This window comes from Arachis stenosperma, chromosome 3 (genome assembly GCF_014773155.1).
Source record: "Arachis stenosperma cultivar V10309 chromosome 3, arast.V10309.gnm1.PFL2, whole genome shotgun sequence".
NCBI lineage: Eukaryota > Viridiplantae > Streptophyta > Magnoliopsida > Fabales > Fabaceae > Arachis > Arachis stenosperma.
The window spans coordinates 81,127,689-81,134,999 of record NC_080379.1 but is presented as its reverse complement, the minus strand read 5'-3'; the positions used below and the strand labels follow the sequence as shown (position 1 = coordinate 81,134,999).

Below are 7,311 nucleotides of genomic sequence, written 5' to 3'. Positions count from 1 at the left end.
ATTAAAGTTGACCTTTTTTTGAGTTTGAAAAGGGACCTCGGGGATCACCTTCTTCTTGGCCACAACTTCATATAATTGGTCTTGATGCACCCTTGATATGAATCTCTCCATCTCCCATGACTCGGAGGTGGAGGCTTTTGCCTTTCCTTTCCACTTTCTAGAGGTTTCTCCGGCCATAGGTGCCATAAATGGTTATGGAAAAACAAAAAGCAATGCTTTTACCACACCAAACTTAGAAGTCGTCCTCGAGCAAAAGAAGAAAGAAGAGAGTAGAAAAAATAGAGGAGATGGAGGGGAGCTTTGTGTTTCGGCCATTATGGGTGGGTTTGGGAGGTAAAGTGGTTTGAATTTGGATGGTGAGGTAGGTGGGGTTTTATTGGGGAAGAGGTATTGAGGTGATTGGTAAATAGGTGAAGAAGACAGAGAGTGGTGGGATAGGTGGGGATCCTGTGGGGTCCACAAATCCTGAGGTGTCAAGGATAGCTCATCCCTGCACCAAGTGGCGTGCAAAAAGGCCCTTTCTACCAATTCTGGTGTTAAACGCCGGGCTACTGCCCTTTTCTGGCGTTAAACGCCAGTCTGGTGCCCCTTTCTGGCGTTAAACGCCAGTCTGGTGCCCCTTTCTGGCGTTAAACGCCCAGAATGGTGCCAGAGTGGGCGTTAAATGCCCATTTGCTGCACTTACTGGCGTTTAAACGCTAGCAAGTTTTTCCTTCAGGGTGTGCTATTTTTCTTTCTGTTTTTCATTCTGTTTTTGCTTTTTCAGTTGTTTTTGTGACTTCACATGATCATCAACCTATAGAAAACAAAAAATAACAATGGAAAATAGATAAATATAACATTGTGTTGCCTCCCAACAAGCGCTTCTTTAATGTCAGTAGCTTGACAGTGGGCTCTCATGGAGCCTCACAGATGTTCAGAGCAATGTTGGAACCTCCCAACACCAAACTTAGAGTTTGAATGTGGGAGTTCAACACCAAACTTAGAATTTGGTTGTGGCCTCCCAAAACCAAACTTAGAGTTTGACTGTAGGGGCTCTGTTTGACTCTGTTTTGAGGGAAGCTCTTCATGCTTCCTCTCCATGGTTACAGAGGGGTATCCTTGAGCCTTAAACAGAAAGGATTCTTCATTCACTTGAATGATCAATTCTCCTCTGTCAACATCAATCACAGCCTTTGTTGTGACTAGGAAGTGTCTGCCAAAGATGATGGATTCATCCATCCACTTTCTAGTCTCTAGGACTATGAAATCAGCAGGGATGTAATGGTCTTCAACCTTTACTAGAACATCCTCTACAAGTCCATAAGCTTGTTTTCTTGAATTGTTTGCCATCTCTAGTGAGATTCTTGCAGCTTGCACCTCAAAGATCCCTAGCTTCTCCATTACAGAGAGAGGCATGGGGTTTATACTTGACCCTAGGTCACACAGAGCCTTCTCAAAGGTCATGGTGCCTATGGTACAAAGTATTGAGAACTTCCCAGGGTCTTGTCTCTTTTGAGGTAATCTCTGCCTAGTCAAGTCATCCAGTTCTTTGGTGAGCAAAGGGGGTTCATCCTCCCAAGTCTCATTACCAAATAACTTGTCATTTAGCTTCATGATTGCTCCAAGGTACTTAGCAACTTGCTCTTCAATGACATCTTCGTCCTCTTCAGAGGAAGAGTACTCATCAGAGCTCATGAATGGCAGAAGTAAATCCAATGAAATCTCTATGGTCTCAGTGTGAGCCTTAGATTCCCATGGTTCCTCATTAGGGAACTCATTGGAGGTCAGTGGACATCCATTGAGGTCTTCCTCAGTGGCGCTCACTGCCTCTTTCTCTTCTCCAAATTCAGCCATGTTGATGGCCTTACACTCTCCTTTTGGATTCTCTTCTGTATTACTTGGAAGAGTACTAGGAGGAAGTTCAGTAACTTTTTTACTCAGCTGACCTACTTGTGCCTCCAAGTTTCTAATAGAAGACCTTGTTTCAGTCATGAAACTTTGAGTGGTTTTGATTAGATCAGAGACCATGGTTGCTAAGTCAGAGTGCCTCTGCTTAGAATTCTCTGTCTGTTGCTGAGAAGATGATGGAAAAGGCTTGCCATTGCTAAACCTGTTTCTTCCACCATTATTGTTGTTGAAACCTTGTTGAGGTCTCTGTTGATCCTTCCATGAGAGATTTGGATGATTTCTCCATGAAGGATTATAGGTGTTTCCATAGGGTTCTCCCATGTAATTCACCTCTTCCATTGAAGGGTTCTCAGGATCATAAGCTTCTTCTTCAGATGAAGCGTCCTTAGTACTGCCTGGTGCAACTTGTATTCCAGACAAACTTTGAGAAATCATATTGACTTGCTGAGTCATTATTTTGTTCTGAGCCATTATGGCATTCAGAGTATTAATCTCAAGAACTCTTTTCTTCTGATTCATCCCATTGTTCACAGGATTCCTTTCAGAAGTGTACATGAATTGGTTATTTTCAACCATTTCAATGAGTTCTTGAGCTTCTGCAGGCGTCTTCTTTAGATGAAGAGATCCTCCAGCAGAGCTGTCTAATGACATCTTGGACAGTTCAGACAGACCATTATAGAAGATACCTATGATGCTCCATTCAGAAAGCATATCAGAAGGACACTTTCTGATCAATTGTTTGTATCTTTCCCAAGCTTCATAGAGGGATTCACCTTCCTTCTGTCTGAAGGTTTGGACTTCCACTCTAAGCTTACTCAATTTTTGAGGTGAAAAGAACTTTGCCAAGAAGGCATTGACTAGCTTTTCCCAAGAGTTCAGGCTTTCTTTAGGTTGTGAGTCCAACCATATCCTAGCTCTGTCTCTTACAGCAAAAGGGAATAGCATAAGTCTGTAGACCTCAAGGTCAACCCCATTAGTCTTGACAGTGTCACAGATTTTCAAGAATTCAGCTAAAAACTGATGAGGATCTTCTAATGGTAGTCCATGGAACTTGCAGTTCTGTTGCATTAGAGAAACTGATTGAGGCTTAAGCTCAAAGTTGTTTGCTCCAATGGCAGGGATAGAGATGCTTCTCCCATAGAAGTCGGGTGTAGGTGTAGTAAAGTCACCTAGCACCTTCCTTGCATTGTTGGCATTATTGTTGTTTTCGGCTGACATGTCTTCTTCTTGTTTGAAGATTTCTGTTAGGTCCTCTCCAGAGAGTAGTGCTTTAGCTTCTTTTAGCTTTCTCTTCAAGGTCCTTTCAGGTTTAGGGTCAGCCTCAACAAGAATGCTTTTGTCTTTGGTCCTGCTCATATGAAAGAGAAGAGAACAAGAAAATATGGAATCCTCTATGTCACAGTATAGAGATTCCTTGAGGTGTCAGAGGAAAAGAAGAATAGAAGGAGGAGGTAGAAGAATTCGAACTTATCAAGAGGGATAGAGTTCGAATTGTGCATTGAGGAGGAGTGTTAGTCCATAAATAGAAGGATGTGAGAAGAGGGGAAGAATTTTTGAAATTAAATTTTGAAGAAATTTTGAAAAACTGAAGAATGATTTTCGAAAATTAAAGTTGGGAAAGAAATGAAGTGATTTTTGAAAAAGATTTTTAAATTAGAAATAAAAAAGATATGATTGAAAACTATTTTGAAAAAGATGTGATTAAGAGGATATGATTGAAAAGATATGATTGAAAAACAGTTTAAAAAGATTTGATTTTTAAAATTAATGACTTAGCTAACAAGAAATTTTAAAAGATATGATTCAGACATTAAACCTTTCTCAACAGAAAAGGCAACATACTTGAAATGTTTGAATCAAATCATTAATTGTTAGCAAGTATTTTTTTTAAAAAAAGGAAAGAAATTAATTTTGAAAATATATGATTGAAAAGATATGATTTGAAAAAGATTTGATTTTGAAAAATTATCAAAACTTGAAAAAAAATTTGAATTAAAAACAAAATCTTCCCTCTTGTGCCATCAGAATGGTATCCATTCTGGCGTTTAACGTCCAAAACTCTACCTTTTTGGGCGTTAAACGCCCAGCCAGGCACCCTGGCTGGCATTTAAACGCCAGTTTTCCTTCCACACTGGGCGTTTTGAACGCCCAGCTTTTTCTGTGTAATTCTTCTGCTGTATGTTCTAAATCTTCAATTCTCTGTATTATTGACTTGAAAAGACACAAAGAAAAAATTTTTTTTTGAATTTTTTTTTTCTGATGAGGAATAATCAAAGTGCAACTAAAATCAAATAAACAATGCATGCAAGGCACCAAACTTAGAAGTTTGTATACTATTGACACTAACAAATTGAGAATGCATATGAGAAACAACAAAACACACAAGACAAGAGAATTTAAAGATTAGAGAAAGAAAATCATCAAGAACATCTTGAAGATCAATGAAGAACATAATGCATGTAATTTTCAAAAATAAAGACATGCAATTGACACCAAACTTAAAATTAGACACTAGACTCAGACAAGAAACATAAAAATATTTTTGATTTTAAGATTTTATAATTTTTTTGAATTTTTTCGAAAATTATATGGAAAAGAAAATAAAAAGATTCAAAATTTTTAATAAAAATTCCAGGAATCATGCAATGTTAGTATAAAAAAATTAGACATGGCTAGCCAAGCTTCAGCAGGACATTACATTCAAGAGCTAAATTGATGAGAATCAATCAGCTTTGGTGATGATAAAAACATCACCTTGAACTCTGGAATTCATTCTTAAAAATTCTGAGAAAAAAATACCTAATCTAAACAACAAGATGAACCGTCAGTTGTCCAAACTCAAACAATTCCCGGCAACGGCGCCAAAAACTTGGTGCACGAAATTGTGATCATCAATGGCGCTGGTGGAAGAAATTGTGATCCTCAAAGTTGGTCTCTTTGTACTTGTATGAAGTTTAAATATTGGCTCTATCAAAAATACCCCAAAGAGATCATGGTATGATGAATTGGGATCTTAATAATCCCTGGTAATGGCACGTGTGATCACAACTCCGTTCAACTTAGCCAGCAAGTGTACTGGGTCATCCAAGTAATACCTTACGTGAGTAAGGGTCGATCTCACAGAGATTGTTGGTATGAAGCAAGCTATGGTCATCTTGTAAATCTCAGTCAGGCGGATTAAGTTGATTTATGATAAGTTCGAAAATTAATAATAAACAGAAAATAAAATAGGATAGAAATACTTATGTAAATCAATAGTGGGAATTTCAGATAGGCGTATGGAGATGCTGTGCTCCTCTTGAATCTCTACTTTCTTATTACATTCATCCAATCCTTCTTACTCCTTTCCATGGCAAGCTGTATGTAGGGCATCACCGTTGTCAATGGCTACATCCCATCCTCTCAGTGAAAATGGTCCTATGCTCTGTCACAGCACGGCTAATCATCTGTCGGTTCTTGATGAGCGGATAATTTATACGCTTTTTGGCATTGTTTTTATATAGTTTTTAGTAAGTTTAAGTTACTTTTAGGGATGTTTTCATTAGTTTTTATGTTAAATTCACATTTCTGGACTTTACTATGAGTTTGTGTGTTTTTCTGTGATTTCAGTTAAATTCTGACTGAAATTGAGGGATTTGAGCAAAACTCTGAAAAAGGCTGACAAAAGGACTGCTGATGCTGTTGGATTCTGACCTCCCTGCACTCGAAATGGATTTTCTGGAGCTACAGAACTCCAAATGGCGCGCTCTCAACGGCGTTGGAAAGTAGACATCCAGGGCTTTCCAGCAATATATAATAGTCCATACTTTAGTCGAAGAATGACGACGTAACTTGGCGTTAAACGCCAAGTACATGCTGCTGTCTGGAGTAAAACGCCAGAAAACGTCATGATCCGGAGTTAAACGCCCAAAACACGTCATAACCTGGAGTTTAACGCCAAGAAATGCCTTAGCTCGTGGATTGATCAAGCTCAGCCCAAGCACACACCAAGTGGGCCCCGGAAGTGGATTTATGCATCAATTACTTACTCATGTAAACCCTAGTAGCTAGTCTAGTATATATAGGACCTTTTACTATTGTATTAGACATCCTGGATTGTATTTTCTATCCTGTGATCACGTTTAGGGGGCTGGCCATTCGGCCATGCCTGGACCTCTGCTTATGTATTTTTAACGGTGGAGTTTTGCACACCATAGATTAAGGGTGTGGAGCTCTGCTGTACCTCAAAGATTAATGAAGTTCTATTTTCTTTTATCCAATTCCTCTTTTATTCTTATTCCAAGATATTCATTCGTACCCAAGAACATGATGAATGTGATGAGTTAATAACCCTCATTAACGTTCTCACTCATGAACGCGCGTGATTGACAACCACTTACGTTCTACATGCAACACAAGCTTGAATGTGTATCTCTTAGATTCCCCAACAGAATCTTCGTGGTATAAGCTAGATGGATGGCGGCATTTATCTGGATCCGGAAAGTCCAACCTTGTCTGTGGTGTTCCGAGTAGGATCCTGGGAATCGGAAAGTCTCACCTTGTCTGTGGTATTCCGAGTAGGATTCCGTTCATGAATGACTGTGACGTGCTTCAAACTTTAACCTGCTGGGCGTTAGTGACAAACGCAAAAAGAGGGATTCTATTCCAGTAGGAGCGGGAACCAACCGGTGATTGGCCGTACTGTGACAGAGTGCGTGCATTAGCTTTCACTGCGAGGATGGGATGTAGCTATCAACCATGGGTGATGTCTCCAACCTGGTTAGCTGTGCGAGTGACAGCCGTACAGGTTATTTCCCGAGAGGAACGAAAGTAGCCACAGCTGATAGTGAACCCTATACAAAGCTTGCCATGGAAAGGAGTAAGAAGGATTGAGTAGAAGGAATAGGAAGGCAGGCGTCCGAGAGCTCTACAGCACCTCCATTCCGCTTATCTGAAATTCCTACCAATGAATCTACATAAGTATTCTATCCTTTTTATTTTTCTAATCTTTATTTCTATTTTCGAACCCATAACTTTTTAATCTGCCTAACTGAGATTTGCAAGGTGACCATAGCTTGCTTCATACCAACAATCTCTGTGGATTCGACCCTTACTCACGTAAGGTTATACTTGGACGACCCAGTACACTTGCTGGTTAGTTGAACGGAGTTGTGAATTCCAATAAAGAAAACCTCACACAGGTGCTGCCCCTTAGAAGCCTTCATCTCAAATAATTAGAACATGGCAGTGCCATAAATAAGCTTTCATTCAAAATCCAAGAAACATATAATGTGATCACAATTTCGTCCACCAAGTTTTTGGCGCCGTTGCCGGGGATTGTTAAGTATGGACAACTGACGGTTCATCTTGTTGCTCAGATTAGGTAATTTTCTTTTCAAAAATATTTTTCAAAATTTTCTTTTATTTTTCGTTTTTCCAACT

At 39.4% G+C, this 7,311-nt stretch overlaps 1 non-coding gene across 1 annotated transcript; it reads left to right on the top strand.

Moving 5' to 3' along the window:
- Nucleotides 1–2,595: 2,595 nt before the first annotated feature.
- On the top strand, nt 2,596–2,703 carry LOC130972467 (small nucleolar RNA R71). The gene has a single exon (XR_009083633.1). It is a non-coding gene; the product is annotated as a small nucleolar RNA R71 (small nucleolar RNA).
- The last annotated feature ends 4,608 nt before the right edge of the window (nt 2,704–7,311 follow it).